Source organism: Lolium rigidum, chromosome 6 (genome assembly GCF_022539505.1).
Source record: "Lolium rigidum isolate FL_2022 chromosome 6, APGP_CSIRO_Lrig_0.1, whole genome shotgun sequence".
Lineage (NCBI taxonomy): Eukaryota > Viridiplantae > Streptophyta > Magnoliopsida > Poales > Poaceae > Lolium > Lolium rigidum.
The window spans coordinates 313,128,978-313,146,120 of record NC_061513.1 but is presented as its reverse complement, the minus strand read 5'-3'; positions in this window follow the sequence as shown (position 1 = coordinate 313,146,120).

The window sequence follows — 17,143 nt, the reverse complement described above, 5'->3', positions numbered from 1 at the left end:
TAGGCTCTACTCATAAGTATTCATGGCGAAGTTTCTCCTTCGTTAAATTGTTATATGGTTGGAATTGGAAAATGCTACATGTAGTAATTGCTAAAATGTCTTGGATAATTTGATACTTGGCAATTGTTGTGCTCATGTTTAAGCTCTTGCATCATATACTTTGCACCCATTAATGAAGAAATACTTAGAGCTTGCTAATTTGGTTTGCATATTTGGTTTCTCTAGAGTCTAGATAACATCTAGTATTGAGTTTTGAACAACAAGGAAGACGGTGTAGAGTCTTATAATGTTTACAATATGTCTTTTATGTGAGTTTTGCTGTACCGTTCATCCTTGTGTTTGTTTCAAATAACCTTGCTAGCCTAAACCTTGTATCGAGAGGGAATACTTCTCATGCATCCAAAATCACTGAGCCAACCACTATGCCATTTGTGTCCACCATACCTACCTACTACATGGTATTTATCCGCCATTCCAAAGTAAATTGCTTGAGTGCTACCTTTAAAATTCCATCATTCACCTTTGCAATATATAGCTCATGGGACAAATAGCTTAAAAACTATTGTGGTATTGAATATGTACTTATGCACTTTATCTCTTATTAAGTTGCTTGTTGTGCGATAACCATGCTTTAAGGGACGCCATCAACTATTCTTTGTTGAATATCATGTGAGTTGCTATGCATGTCCAGTCTTGTACGAAGTAAGAGAGATCTACCACCTTAATGGTTGGAGCATGCATATTGTTAGAGAAGAACATTGGGCCGCTAACTAAAGCCATGATTCATGGTGGAAGTTTCTGACTTTTGGACATATATCCTCAATCTCATATGAGAATAATAATTGTTGCCACATGCTTATGCATTAAAGAGGAGTCCATTATCTGTTGTCCATGTTGTCCCGGTATGGATGTCTAAGTTGAGAATAATCAAAAGCAAGAAATCCAAAATGCGAGCTTTCTCCTTAGACCTTTGTACGAGGCGGCATGGAGGTACCCCATTGTGACACTTGGTCAAAACATGTGCATTGCAAAGATCCGGTAGTCCAAGTTAATTAGGACAAGGTGCGGGCACTATTAGTATACTATGCATGAGACTTGCAACTTGTAAGATATAATGTACATAACTCATATGCTTTATTACTACCGTTGACAAAATTGTTTCATGTTTTCAAAATAAAAGCTCTAGCACAAATACAGCAATCGATGCTTTCCTCTTTGAAGGACCATTCTCTTTACTTTTATGTTGAGTCGGTTCACCTATCTCTCTCCACCTCAAGAAGCAAACACTTGTGTGAACTGTGCATTGATTCCTACATATTTGCATATTGTACTTGTTATATTACTCTATGTTGACAATTATCCATGAGATATACATGTTACAAGTTGAAAGCAACCGCTGAAACTTAATCTTCCTTTGTGTTGCTTCAATGCCTTTACTTTGATTTATTGCTTTATGAGTTAACTCTTATGCAAGACTTATTAATACTTGTCTTGAAGTACTATTCATGAAAAGTCTTTGATTTATGATTCACTTGTTTACTCATGTCATTACCATTGTTTTGATCGCTGCATTCACTACAAATAGTATGATCAAAGTTATGATGGAATATCACTTCAGAAATTATCTTTGTTATCGTTTTACCTGCTCGGGACGAGCAGAACTAAGCTTGGGGATGCTTGATACGTCTCCGACGTATCGATAATTTCTTATGTTCTATGCCATATTATTGATGATACCTACATGTTTTATGCACACTTTATGTCAAATTCGTGCATTTTCTGGAACTAACCTATTAACAAGATGCCGAAGTGCCGGTTCTCGTTTTCTGCTGTTTTTGGTTTCGAAATCCTAGTAACGAAATATTCTCGGAATTGTACGAAACGAAGACCCGGGTTCCTATTTTCACCGGAAGCATCCGGAACACCCGGGAAGGACCGAGAGGGGCACCGGGCCCCTGCACCATAGGCCGGCGCGGCCCGGGCCCCGGCCGCGCCGCCATATGGTGTGGCCACCCCTTCGACCCTCCTGCGCCGCCTCTTCGCCTATATAAAGCCTCCGTCGCGAAACCCCCGATGCGAAGAACCACGATACGGAAAACCTTCCGGAGCCGCCGCCATCGCGAAGCCAAGATCCGGGGGACAGGAGTCTCTCGTTCCGGCACCCCGCCGGAGCGGGGAAGTGCCCCCGGAAGGCTTATCCATCGACACCGCTGCCATCTCCACCGCCATCTTCATCACCGCTGCTGCTCCCATGAGGAGGGAGTAGTTCTCCATCGAGGCTCGGGGCTGTACCGGTAGCTATGTGGTTCATCTCTCTCCTATGTGCTCCAATACAATAATCTCATGAGCTGCCTTACATGATTGAGATTCATATGATGATGCTTGTAATCTAGATGTCATTATGCTAGTCAAGTGAGTTTTACTTATGTGATCTCCGGAGACTCCTTGTCCCACGTGTGTAAAGGTGACGAGTGTGTGCACCGTGTGGGTCTCTTAGGCTATATTTCACAGAATACTTATTCACTGATGAATGGCATAGTGAGGTGCTTATTTATATCTCTTTATGATTGCAATGTGTTTTGTATCACAATTTATCTATGTGCTACTCTAGCAAAGTTATTAAAGTAGTTCTATTCCTCCTGCACGTGTGCAAAGGTGACAGATGTGTGCACCGTGTTAGTACTTGGTTTATGCTATGATTATGATCTCTTGTAGATTATGAAGTTAACTATTGCTATGATAATATTGATGTGATCTATTCCTCCTACATATGCATGAAGGTGACGAGTGTGCATGCTATGCTAGTACTTGGTTTAGTCTTTTGATCTATCTTACACTAAAGGTTACTAAAATATGAGCATTATTGTGGAGCTTGTTAACTCCGGCATTGAGGGTTCGTGTAATCCTACGCAATTTGTTCATCATCCAACAAGAGTGTAGAGTATGCATTTATCTCGTTCGTTATGTGATCAATGTTGAGAGTGTCCACTAGTGAAAGTCTAATCCCTAGGCCTTGTTCCTAAATATCGCTATCGTTGCTTGTTTACTCGTTTCATTGCGTTACTACTGCTGCGTTACTACTGCTTGTTTACCTGTCCTGGGCAAAGCACCGTTCGGTGCCGTTGCTACTACTTATTCATACCACCTGTATTTCACTATCTCTTCGCCGAACTAGTGCACCTATTAGGTGTGTTGGGGACACAAGAGACTTCTTGCTTTGTGGTTGCAGGGTTGCATGAGAGGGATATCTTTGACCTCTTCCTCCCTGAGATCGATAAACCTTGGGTGATCCACTTAAGGGAAACTTGCCGCTGTTCTACAAACCTCTGCTCTTGGAGGCCCAACACTGTCTACAAGAATAGAAGCTCCCGTAGACATCACCCACCATATCGAGACCCCACTGAGCAAAGGGCCAAGACAATGGTATTGGCATACACTCTGCTGCCGGAGAATGGGGTTTTGCGGCAAATCTCTGGCACGCGTCGCAAGTTCGCACTATCTCCTTCGCATCCTCGATTGCTATCAACCAATAAAATCCTGCTCTGAAAACCTTGGCCGCGATAGCTCGACTGCTTGCATGATGACCACATATTCCTTCGTGTATGTCCTTCAGAATTTTCCTTCCTTCTTCGGGTGTGACGCACCTTTGTAACACACCCGAAATACTTCGTTTGTACAACTCCCCTTTGACCACAGTAAAGGCTTTAGATCGTCTAATAACTCGCCTTGCTTCAACTGGGTCGTCGGGTATTTCTTTCCTTAGGATGTATGATATGTATGCTTGCATCCATGGAATCTGCACCATCATTACTAGGTCATGTTCCTCTTCTTCTTCTAGCGCTTCTTTTGGAGCCTCCGAGGGTTTCTCATCCTTCTCCTTCTTCTTTGGTTTCTTCGACTTGGTAGATCTCTCTGCTATCTCCTCCCAGAACACGCCTGGTGGAATCGCGAGACACTGCGACCCAATGTTTGCAAGAACATTGGCTTCATCATTACTTAGCCTGCTGATGTGATTTACCTCGCATCCATCAAACAGCTTCTCCAGCTCGTTATACACTTCCTTGTATGCTATCATACTTTCATTGACTGCGTCACACTGATTCATGACCTGCTGAGCCACCAACTGTGAGTCGCCAAAGATTTTTAGTCGGGTTGCACCACAAGCCTTTGCCATCTTCATCCCGTGTATGAGAGCTTCGTATTCTGCCTCATTGTTAGACGCGTTTGGAAACGTCATCCGTAAGACATACTTTAATTTGTCGCCTTCAGGTGATATAAGTATCACGCCTGCTCCAGCCCCCTCTAATCTCTTGGACCCGTCGAAGTTCATAGTCCAGGTTCTCGACAGATCTGGGGGTCCCGTATTTTGTAACTCCATCCATTCTGCGATGAAGTCTGGTAGAATTTGCGACTTTATTGCTTTTCTTTTTTCGTACGTGATGTCCCGAGGAGAAAGTTCTATTCCCCAAAGGGAGACACGACCCGTAGCCTCTGGATTGTTTAGTATATTGGACAAAGGCGCCTCGTTGACCACTATTATCGGATGTGCCGAAAAATAGTGCCGCAATTTTCTTGCGGTCGTAAACACTCCATATGCTAGCTTCTGGTACTGCGGATACCGCTGTTTTGACGGCGGTAGAACTTCACTGATGAAATATACAGGCCTCTGCACTCCATGGAGTTTTCCTTCCTCTTCTCTTTCGACGACAAGTGCTGTACTGACCACCTGAGGTGTGGCTGCAATGTATAACAAGAGGGGTTCCTTCTCTTTAGGCGCCACCAAGATTGGTGGTGTCGAAATTGTGCGCTTGAGATCCTCGAAAGCTCTATCTGCCTCTTCGTTCCACTGGAACTTCTGTCCTTGCTTGATCAAAGCGTAGAACGGTAACGCCTTTTCTCTCCCAGCCTGGCGACGAATCTGCTTAAAGTTGCGACTCACCCAGTCAACTGTTGTATTTCTTTTAACTTTGTTGGCTTCCTCATTGTGACGATAGCTTGAATTTTTTCTGGATTATCCTCAATTCCTCTTGCTGAGACTAAGAACCCAAGAAGTTCTCCTGCAGGGACGCCGAAAGAACACTTCGTCGGGTTCAGTTTGAGGCAAAACTTGTCAAGGTTGTCGAAAGTTTCCTTCAGATCCTCGATCAAAGTTGTCCCTTTTTTTGATGTTATGACGACATCGTCAATGTATACTTGTACGTTTTTCCCAATCTGTGTTGCTAAGAACTTCTGCATCATCCGCTGATACGTTGCTCCCGTGTTTTTCAGACCAAAAGGCATTGTTTTGTGGCAAAACACGCCATAAGGTGTTATGAACGCTGTCTTGACTTGATCATCTTCTTTTAATCTGATCTGGTTATAACCAGAATATGCGTCCAGGAAGGAAAGACGTTCACATCCTGCCGTGGAGTCGATGATTTGATCGATCCTTGGGAGGGGAAAGTGATCCTTTAGACAGTGTTTATTGAGACACGTAAAGTTCGTGTTTTTCTTCGGGACCAGAACTGGGTTAGCTACCCACATGGCCTCTGTATGTAGCTCTTTGATAAAACCAGCCTCTCTAAGTCGATCTATCTCTGACAGCATGGCTTTGCGGTTTGGTTCCGAAAAACGCCGCAAAGGTTGCTTGATTGGTCTCGCTAATGGATCCAAGTTTAGGTGGTGCTCGGCAAGTACCCTGGGTACTCCTGGCATGTCAGTTGGACACCATGCGAAGATTTTCCAGTGCTCACGGAGGAACTCGACGAGCGCGTTTTCCTATGCGAGGTCCATATCTGTTGCGATGGACGTCGTTTTCTTAGGATCTGTCGGGTGAATCTGCACCTCCTTGGAATCTTTCGTAGTGTTAAAGGTTGGCTCCCTGAGAGGCCTTCCTACATCTGGTAACACATCATAATCAGTTGTGAGCCTTGACGCCATATATTCTTCTTGCATCCCGAAAGTTTCTGACAGTCGATGAAAATCCTTGTCGCATTTATCAGCTAATGCGAAACTTCCTTTGACTGTGATTGGTCCCTTAGGTCCTGGCAACCTCCATAATAAGTACGTGTAATGTGGTACCGCCATAAACCTGGCATATGCTGGTCGTCCCAACAAAGCGTGATATTGCGACGGGAAATCCACAACTTCAAACTCCAGCCTTTCTATCCTGTAGTTTTCTCGGGTCCCAAACTGAACGTCGAGATTGATTCTCCCCAACGGATAACTCGGCTTTTATGGCGTGATTCCATGAAAACGTGTGTCCGTTGGTTTTAGATTTTCCAGGGATATGTTCATCTTCCTTAGTGTATCTGCATACATAAGGTTCAGACTACTGCCTCCATCTATGAACACTCGAGATACGTCGAATCCTGCTATCACTGCTGGTAAGATAAGTGCTGACTGCCCTGGTCGAGGAACTTGTTGCGGGTGATCCGCAATTGTGAAGCCAATGTCCTGTCCCGACCAATTTAGGTACTCAATCGTTGGTGGAGGCATCTTCTTCGCCATGAACACTTGTCGTGAGATTACTTTCTGAGCCCTATTAGATGGCCTAGCTTTCTGAATCATCGAGACCGCGCCGTTGGAGTTAGGATCAACATATGAAGGTGGGTGTGGTGCTGCCGCGATTCTGAGCTGGTGCCGATTTTCGTCCGTAATTGCGGGAGGAGGTGGCAGGTGGATCTCACTCCTAGGCCCTTGGGGGTTTCTATTTGTTGCTTGAGCATTGGCTAGCCCTACGACCCTCAACATTGCTTGAAAATTGCGACAGTCCTTCTGTAGATGTCCTGACTGTCTCTTCCCATTACTGTCGAGGTAGAAATGCATCTGACACGGCCCGTTCATCATATCTTCGGGCGTTACAAAAGGTCTCTGAAACCTTTGTCCGCTATTTTGCCTGTTATTCCGAGAGTCAGCTCTATTGTCGCCTCGCTGCTCGTTAGTCCTTTGATAGTCATCTCTATTGTTTCCTCCAGTATTTCCCCGGAAACCAGCCGATATTTGGCCAGGAGCGTCATAACTCAAAAACTGCCGAGAGAATCATCGTCTGTTTTGGAAGTTTCGACTGCGGTCCTCCTCTGGTGACCTATGTCGCTTATTGTGGAGAGCATCTTCTCCATCTTCCCATCTGTTTGCTATCTCCATTAATGCTGACACTGTCCTTGGGTTTGTTCTCCCCAAGTCCTCGACAAAATCTCCTCGTCGAATTCCTGCCACGAACGCATCTATTGCTCTCTCGTCGGATATGTTTTCTGCCGAGTTTTTAATAATGTTCCACCTCTGGATGTATTTCCCCATTGACTCATCATGCTTTTGTCGACATGATCTCAACTCTTCTAGTGATGCAGGTTTTTTGCAGGTGGATCGGAAATTCTTGACAAATACATCCTCAAAACTGTCCCAGCTATCAATGGAACATGGAGGAAGCTTCTTGATCCAAGATCTTGCGGCTCCACTTAGGTGTACTTGAATGCTCTGCATGGCTGTTGCTCTGGTTCCACCTATCAGTTTCACCGTCTCGAGGTAATCGACTAGCCAATCCTCGGGATCTTGCAGGCCATCGAATTTTTTGAAATTATCGGGTAACTTAAACCCTGAAGGAACTTGAGTTTTCCGGACCCTTCTTGTAAAGCATGGTAGTCCACACATATCCTCGTCATCTATCTCTGGGAAATGCCGATGTTCTCTTCTATGTTATCGTGCTCTGTCCACCCGTGCTTGTGTCGCTGTGTCTCTTGCTCCACTTGTTCTTTCGGGACCTGGTGCTGCTGCAGTGGGTCGTGGACTATTTTGCCTTGCTGATCCTTCGGGAGGTGTAGCTGCGAAAGCTGTTCCCATGGCTCCACACCCTGCCATGGCCATGTTATACAACGCTTCTCTTGGATCTCCGGGAGGTGGCCTGGACGCTAGGATGAAAGCTTGCGTTGCCATATACCCCGCTTCCGGTGTTTTGGGAATAATATTCCCCCTCGTGTCGATTGACATGAAAGACATGTCGAGGTTTTGAACCAAGTTTTCTCTCTCTCCTTCAGGTATATTTTGTAGGCGAGATCTCGCTCTCCTTCGAGCTTCCCTATGACTATCTCCCGAAGTTCCTGAATGTCGGCTTAGCTCTGCCCTTCGCCTGCTTGATGCGGAGGCTGCTTCCTGCCTCCTGTCCAACTCGATTTTCTGTTTCTCGAGCTCCCTCCTGATACGTGCAAGACTATATTGATACGCTTGTGACTCCTCAGGAGTTGCCGTAATGGTCATTGGTTCTGTACCATCAATAGCTCTTGCGACTCGATCCCATACTGCCTACGGAAATCGCACCATCTCTCGTGTTTCTGGTCCGATATATTTTGTTCCCAAACCTCGCGCGAGATCTGCGGGATCGACATACGGATTTCCCGCATCGTCGAAAGCCTCTGACGTCGCCGGTTCTGGCCGGCTTGGTTCTCCAATTGCGAAGATCTAATGATATTTTGAATTCTGAATTTTGTCGGGTTTGGTGACACCATCATAGAGATTGGTGAAGACCTTTCCAACAGTGATGGATATGTCGATGAAGTTGAAGCTGTCGATGTCGCTCGAGTCATCGCTTATATAGGAGTCCGCAGATGACTCGAAAGACATGTCGCTGAAGATCTTGGCGAGTTTTTCACTTGCCCTGGAGCTGATGAAGCGTGGCGATGAAATTTTCTCGTCGCCTGACTCGATTGATGATGCTGAACTTGAAAAATCGGGATCGACCGCTGATAATCCCGACGAGATCGGAATTTCGAGACGATACGCTCCTTCTTTCTCGACGCGGAAGTGGAACTTTCCAAACGTCATCTCCATGGGCTCCTCCAGATACGCATATGCATCCAAATGGGAGGGCGGGTGAGGAACAAAATCAACTAGACCAGTTTCGATCTGTTTACCTCTGTCCATTGCATTTCTTCCAGTCGATGAAGTCGACGATTTTGAACGTGCCATCGAGATCAGCTCCTTGACACCTCTAATCCCCACAGATGGCGCCAATTGACAAGGGATTAACTTATCAATGCCCTCTACTTCCGAATAAACCCTAGTCTACAATCTATAGGCATTGATAAGTTAATCCCTTGTCATTCGGCAACTGTCGATGGGCAAGGCGCCAGGCCTGACGGGTTCACGGCTGAGTTCCTCAGAAGTGCTGGGGAGTGGTCAAGGGTGATTTCATGGCAGCCTTTGACAAGTTGTTCACGATGTGCGGGCGCGGGTTACAAGGCCTTAACCAGGCACTGTTGATCCTGCTGCCAACACTAGTGGAAAACAGGCCTTTTGATCCGGGTGGTTAGGGCCTTTTGTCGCGGGCGGCCAGCCGCGACAAGCAAGGCGCGATAAAAGGGTGGCCTTTTATCCCGGGTCACTTACGACCCGCGACATAAGGTCCACCACGTGGCAGCCGCGGGCGCGCAGGGCACGAGCCCTTTTGTCGCGGGCGGTATTACCACCCGCGACAAAAGGCCCTCTACGTGGCGCGCGCACAACGCTTCTGCTTTAGGGTTTGAGGGTGCAGCACCCCTCCCCCCGCCACCGACCGCCTGTTATTTCATTTTTTTCGTCCGAAAATAAAAGTTGCATATATTTGTACGCTACTAGAAGTTGTACACATTCATTCATTATATATATATAGATCGATCAAACAAAGATTGGAAGCGTAAGTCGATTCCCCTTACACATATTCGTAGGTTCCCTACATATATACATGGAGCTCACGATCGACAAACGGTACTAACGACCGTCTATTTGGAGGTAGAACAACTATCCGGACTAAACAAGCCTTTGTTGTTTATTACTTCTCTAACCAAAAGTCCCGCCGGTTCCTCCGCGATTCCTAGTGCGTGTTCCTTTGGTTGGAGTCCGTCCCGCATGAAGTCGACCTATATACGAAAATGAGATGAGTATGACTATATCAGTCTTGATAACGAAATATTGATGATAATAAATAAAGTTGTGAATGTTATTGCTTACGTTGAATTTATTTACTGTTCTGCTTCTCGGTGGTTAACATGCGAATGGACTCGCAAACGTAGTATCCACATAGATTCGTCCCTTGTGGCTGCTGGGGGCACGGTACGAGGATTAAATGTTAGCTTGTTTGCAAAGGTAATCTCCTTATGAACATTCTTCAAAGCTTGCCAAGCCCTGCCATGCAAAAGAATGATTGAATGAGTGGATAATTAATTGATATCTCACGAAAGATAAAGCGCGGCGATGAAGGAAATTACACTTGGAGCAACTTCCGCAAGTCCCGGAACCCGTCCAGGCCTCTACTCGGTGGGTCTTTTACTTCAACTATTCCCTTATCAGGTTGAATGTCTAGTAGAATCCAGTGGAAGCTGCACATGTTATGCATATACGTCGGGAATTACACTTAACATCGAGTAAGAAAAATTGAATGTGCATATATAAAAGATCATTAAGACTCTCACTCGTAGTTGTAAGGAAACAATATTGAATCACGAAATATTGCTGCCCCAAAAACCTTAGTAGGTTTCCCCCGTTTCTTCGCGTTTATGCTTCACCGTTTCAACATGTATTTTATCCGGGTCAACAAACCCAACATTGATAATATTATTACTTTTGCACTCACTCGATCTTCGATCTGCAAAAGAGAACCCATAAGATATAATGAGTATATATATGCAATGAAAACGAACATGAACTGAATGAAAATGAACTTATATGTAGTTAACAACTTACAAGCAATAGCAACTCATGAGAGATTTGTCGAGGGCTTCTAGATTGAATAACTGCCGTAGTTCATTCATCTCAATATGGATCTCCTCCTTTCGGTAGTAATATTCCCATGGTATACTCGCCACGATGTACATTTTTTTCTCCTTGCATGCATCAAGGTACCACTGATGCAAATTCCGCATATGTGTTGGTAGTTTATGCAGCTGCTCTCTGCTGACCAAGTCGGCCCCGTAGACAAATTTAGGAGCTATATCAGCAGTGGGTAGTGCAGCATCTGCTGCAAGTAGCAATTCCTCCACGGAAACTTTACAGGCAGCCGCTAGGCTAGCAGCTTCTTCCATATCGAAACCACCATGTTCCTGGTATACCTTGGGAACATTAAACACTTTGAGTGCTGGGATCGATTGTTTGGGCTGAGCACCGAGGAGGGGAACTTCCTTTCTCTTTTTGCCTTTTGTCGTTTGCTTGGCCTTGAGGGGTGCACTTGTTGAACTTGACCTTTTCTCATCTGCACTTCTAGCCGATGATTTGCTCGTGCCAGCAATGTCCTTCTCCTTAGCCTTTTCATCCTTCTTTTGGTCAATTACCTTCGCAAGAGTGCGTGTATAGTCATCCTTCTTCTCGTGTAACTCATACTGCGATGGTGTGTTCAGAAAACTAGTAGCATATTCTATTTGCTTCTCTGTGTATGGCTCTGGCGCTGGAGGTTTTGGCTTATGGAAATGATCATAGTTGTGTTTCGCAACAGCGGCCGCATTTTCCTCGACGAGTAAGATCCCAAGGACGGGGGAGGAACCTTTGGTACTTTTGGGAGGGGCGACCTCTTGGGGACAGGACTCTTGAAACGCTTCCGGCTGGGTGCATTCCGAGTCTTAGTGGGCGGAGGCGGCGGCGGCTGGAGATGGAGATGGAGTACCGATGTCGTGGTCGACGTCGTACCCACGGGGTGATGGTGTCGACATGTGATCAGTAGGAGGAGGTGATGGTGGCCTGCGATCACCTGGAGGAGGTGATGGTGACTCGCTGGGACGACCGGTACTAGGTGCTACCCAGCCGGCAGCCTGATGTTCTTCTTTTCCCGGAGAATGATTTCTCCCAAGACCTCTCTCGAGTGTAAGCCCCCCATCACCTCCAGGGATATGGAGCTCCAATGTCTCCCACTGCGGGACAACTGAATCCACCCCGACACGAGCATAGCCAGCTGGAATCGGATTGCCATGCCATGTTGCCGGCTCACCTTCGAGTCCAAATGCCGGTAAGACATAGCCGACCGCCACCTTAACGAAACCTTCCCGAACACCTCATGGAGATCACAAGGTGTTGTCTCCTTGATTCCATCCAAGGGGTCGCCAGGACCGGCATCTATCATCATCCGTGTAGGAGGGGCCTCCGAGTCGGCCACGCTGCTGTCTCGTCGCTGAGATATTTCAGCGGTATTATCCGGCGGGCGCTGTCCTTTTAGTTCATTTATCTCCCGCTGCTGCTCGCTGAAGCTCCCGCTGCTGCTGGTCAAGTCGGCGTTGGAACTCGGCCATCCGGTCATTCCGCACCTCCAGCTGGCGTTGTTTAGCTCTCGCTCGGCTTCTATAAGTCTCCGCGTCGGCCGGAAACCCAAGCGACCACGGAACACTAGGGCCGAAGCCTCTTGTTCGTCCTCCCTTCTCGGGATTACCGAGGACAAGCGTCGGCAAGTCTTTCTCTCTATCGGGAGCAAACTTTAGTTTTCCCGCCTTTATATCCGTCGTCACTTCAATCCATTTTTGCCTCGGGTACCCTAACCCCGGTGTCACTTTCAACAATGTTCCCTGTCTTCATGTCATACTCACAGCCATGCGCGAGGAACCAATTTCGAGCCCTTATGTCCCATCCTTCTCGCGTGGGTCTCGGAGTGATCCCGTTCAGCTCCATCTCAGCCTCTTGTGCATCCCACTTAGGCATGGCTCTTCCGTAGCCCCCTCGCCCCGTATGATGGTGATATTTCTTCTCGCTTGCATTCTTCTTGTTTTTCGCCGACAGGTTCACAGCCTCCTCCGATTCTTTGTACCTCACAAATTCTTCCCGCTTATGCTCCTGCTTCGCTAGGTAGTTCTCGAATACTGGAGGCTTCTTGTCTTTCTTATAATTTTTCCATAACCGGTTCTTATACGCCCGGAAAAGTTCGCCCATCTTCTTAAGAGCCCATTTCTTCACTAGCTCTCGCTGCTTAGCATTCTCAGACTCCGATCCCAAATCTGGCAAAGTGAAATGTGCCATGAGGTCTCTGAAAAGTGTGTCCTTGTACCTATCGGCAACCTGATTTTCGGACACATTCTTCGTCTTGTTCCATTCTCTGACAGTGATCGGGACACGATCTCTAACCACAACTCCGCACTGATTTTTGAACTTCACTCCGACATTCTCGGGTGCCACCGGTTGGCCTTCCGGTGATATAACTTCAATTGTGAAGTGGTCTTTCTTGGTCAACTTCTTTGCCGGGCCTCGTTTCTCTATCTTATCTTCGGAGGCCTAAGAGAATACATATAGAATTGCATTAATGCCTCTATACTAATGCCTCAATACATATGTACATATAGAATTCCATTAATACCTCGTCACCGGAGCCGTCGTCGGCTTCTCCGTCACCGGAGCCGTCGGCTTCTCCGTCACCGGAGCCGTCGGCTTCTCCATGACCGGAGCCGTCGGGTTCTCCATGACCGGAGCCGTCGGCTTCTCCATCACCGGAGCCGGCTCGGTCGGCTTACGTACCATCGCGGATCATGTCCTCGAATATGTCTTCCTGTTCCAAGTCCCGTTCGAATTGATCCATTGTTTCTGCAAAAGAATTAAATCGATAAGTAAATGTTCAAACACAAACCAAACCCTAACCCTAATCAAACACAAACCAAACCCTAACCCTAATCGGCGACACGTGTTTGCGAGAGGGAGAGGGGTGTCGGCGACGCGTGTTTGCGAGAGGGAGAGGGTCTCGGCGGCGCGTGTTTGCGAGAGGGAGAGGGGTGTCGGCGCGTGTTTGCGAGATGGAGAGTGCGCGTGTTTGCGAGAGGGAGAGGGGTGTCGGCGCGTGTTTGCGAGCGGGAGAGGGCGCGTGTTTGCGAGAGGGGGAGGGTGTCGGCGACGGGTTTTTGCGAGGGGGAGGGAGTCGACGTCGGTTGTTTGCGAGAGGGGTCTCGGCGGGTGTTTGCGAGAGGGGTGTGTTTGCGAGAGGGTGTGTCGGCGGGTGTTTGCGAGAGGGGTGTGTCGGCGGCCGATCCGAATTTGAACTAACTAATCAAATTTAAACTACAAATTTGAACTAACTAATTACATTTAACAAAAATAAACTAACTAATTACAACAAAATACTTACAAAATTTAAACTACAAATTTGAACTAACTAATTACAACAAAAATAAACTAACTAATTACAACAAAATACTTACAAAAATGAACTAACTAATTACATACTAAAATGTCTATATACAAAAATGAACTAACTAATTACATACTAATTATCTAACTAATAACTAATTACTAAAATGTCTATATACAAAAATGAACTAACTAATTACATACTAATTATCTAACTAATAACTAATTACTAAAATGTCTATATACAAAAATAAACTAACTAATTACATACTAATTATCTAACTAATAACTAATTACTAAAATGTCTATATACAAAAATAAACTAACTAATAACTAATTACAAAAATGAACTAACTAATTATACAAATTATCTAACTAAGAAAAAAAAAATTAAAAAAAAAGAGGGCCGGCCGGGGGCGCCCGCGCCGGCGCTCGCGCACATGGCCGGCGGCTTGTACCTGCGGAGGGGCGCGGCGGCGCGGCGGCGGGGCCGGCACGGGCACGGGGCGGCGGCGGCGGGCGCGCGGCACGGCGGCAATCGACGGCGCGGGCGGCACGCGCGGCGGCAATCGACGGCGGCAATCGACGGCGGCGAGAGGGCGCGGGCGGCGAGAGGGCACGCGCGGCGAGGGAGCTCGAGGAGGCCTACGGCGGCGACGGCGCGGCGGAGGAGATCGACGGCGGCGACGGCGCGGCGGATCGACGGCGGCACGGCAAAATCCGGCAGCCTCGGCGGCGTGAATTTCGCTAAGTGTTGGCCTCCGTGTGTCGCGGGTGGGGGCTCCGCCCGCGGGGTTAGGTATTTATACCTAACCCCTTTTGTCGCGGGTGGTGGCACGACCCGTGATAAAAGGCCCCCTTTATCACGGGTCGTGCCACCACCCGCGACAAAGGGGGTCCTTTATCGCGGGCCGTGGCTCGACCCGCGACAAAAGGGGGTGGGAGGGGAGGCGGCCGATCCGCGTGAAGCGCATCCAACGGCTCCGGGCCGTTGGATTCAAACGGCCTCGGAGCCGTTGGATGCGCTTCACGCGGATCAGGCCTCGCAACGTTTTTGTGTTTCTGTTTTTTCGTTTTTTGTTTTTCTGTTTTTTTTTAATAAAAACTATTATTTCAATAACTTTTAAATGGTAACTCAAAAAGAAAAGTTTTATATATGAAAATTGATCAGAAAAATCCAATGAACATGAATATGATATCCATATAACTATTTGCATCTCGCATCATATCCACTCGTGTCGCGTCCCCGTGCCACGTGTCGCCACCTCTTCCACGTGCCTCGCCCCGCCGACGCCGGCGTGCGACGTGTAGCCACCGCTGCCACGTCGGGACGCGGTAGCCGGGCGGGCAGGGGTAGTTCGAGGCGCAAAGCGCCTCCGCCTCCCGGGGTGTTAGACATACGATGGAAGCCATGGGAGAGAGTGATGAGGTTTGCAGATATGAGAGTCCAAGCCTACATATATATAGTGGAAAATGGCGGGAATGCGGGAAGAAAATAGGCGGGAACGAAGTGGCGCGCGAAACTTTCATCCCGGGTGGAGGCTCAAACCGCGACAAAAGACCGGGGAGGCTTATCTAGGAGGGCCTTTTGTCACGGTTGGTGGCTGCAACCGCGACTAAAGATGTCGGCAGGATAATAAGGATGTGTCGGTAACCTTTTGTCACGGTTGGTGGCTGCAACCGCGACTAAAGCCTGTCGGCAGGATAAGGATGTGTCGGTAACCTTTTGTCACGGTTGGTGGCTGCAACCGCGACTAAAGGTGTCGGCAGGATAAGGACGCGTGGGTGGACGCACCGCTCGATGAGATAAAGCATGTAGCGCACGACGGCCTGTCGAAGTAATAAGACAAAGTAGAAGCGGTGCCGTGCCTATAAAAGGAGCATCGATACGCCTTGCCAAGCAGATCAACAAGCCAAGCACGGTTTAATCTTCATTATTACATAAATGTAGAGATTGTCTTGGGAACTATATATGAAGAATACATTATTACATCGCCATCTAGTGTTGTGATCTTCTACGCCGTAGCCATGGAGAATCTTCATCATTTAGCAAGATGCTTGGGTCAATTTTCACCGTGAAGGGCGGAATTTCTTTAAACTTATTATAATCTTCCGACATGTCCGTCTTGTCATCCACTCCCACGATGTTTCTTTTCCCCGAAAGAACTATGTGGCGCTTTGGCTCCTCGATTGATGTATTCTTTTGTTGATTTCTTTTTCTTGATTTGCTAGACATGTCCTTCACGTAGAAAACTTGAGCCACCTCGCTGGCTAGGACAAAAGGCTCGTCCGTGTACGCAAGATTGTTGGGATCCACTCGTTATCATACCGTACTTATCGTCAATATGTATAGCGCTGAGCTTCACCCATTTGCACCGAAACAAAGGGACCTTAAAAGTGGGACCATAGTCAAGTTCCCATATCTCCTCTATGTATCCATAATATGTGGTGGTCTGCCCATTCTCGTCTGTTGCATCGAAGCGGACACCGCTGTTTTGGTTGGTGCTCTTCTTATCTTGGTCGATCGTGTAAAATGTATTCCCATTTATCTCGTACCCTTGGAATGTACATATGTTTGAAGATGGTAACCTGGCCAACAAGTACAGACTGCTCCACCGCAGATGGGTCATTAATGAGATGTCTTTGCAACCAACCGCCGAAGGTATTCATGTGTTGACGTGTAATCAAGGACTCGGGCTGGCCCGGGTTTATTTCTCGTAAAACATTCTTATGTTTCTCGATGTACGGAGCCACCAAGCTGGAATTGTATAGAACCGTGTAGTGCGCTTGATTGAAAGAAATCTTGTCCCTCCACACCGTTGCTTTCCTTCCTAGTGTGCCTTTTCCGATCAGCCTCCCCTCATACCGAGATTCGAGAACACCAATCGGCTTAAGGTCGGGAAGAAAGTCAACACAAAACTCAATGACCTCCTCGGTTCCGTAGCCCTTTGAGATACTTCCTTCCGGCCTAGCTCGGTTATGAACATATTTCTTTAAGACTCCCATGAACCTCTCGAAGGGGAACATATTGTGTAGAAATACGGGACCGAGAATTCTAATCTCTTCAACTAGGTGAACGAGGAGGTGCGTCATAATATTGAAGAAG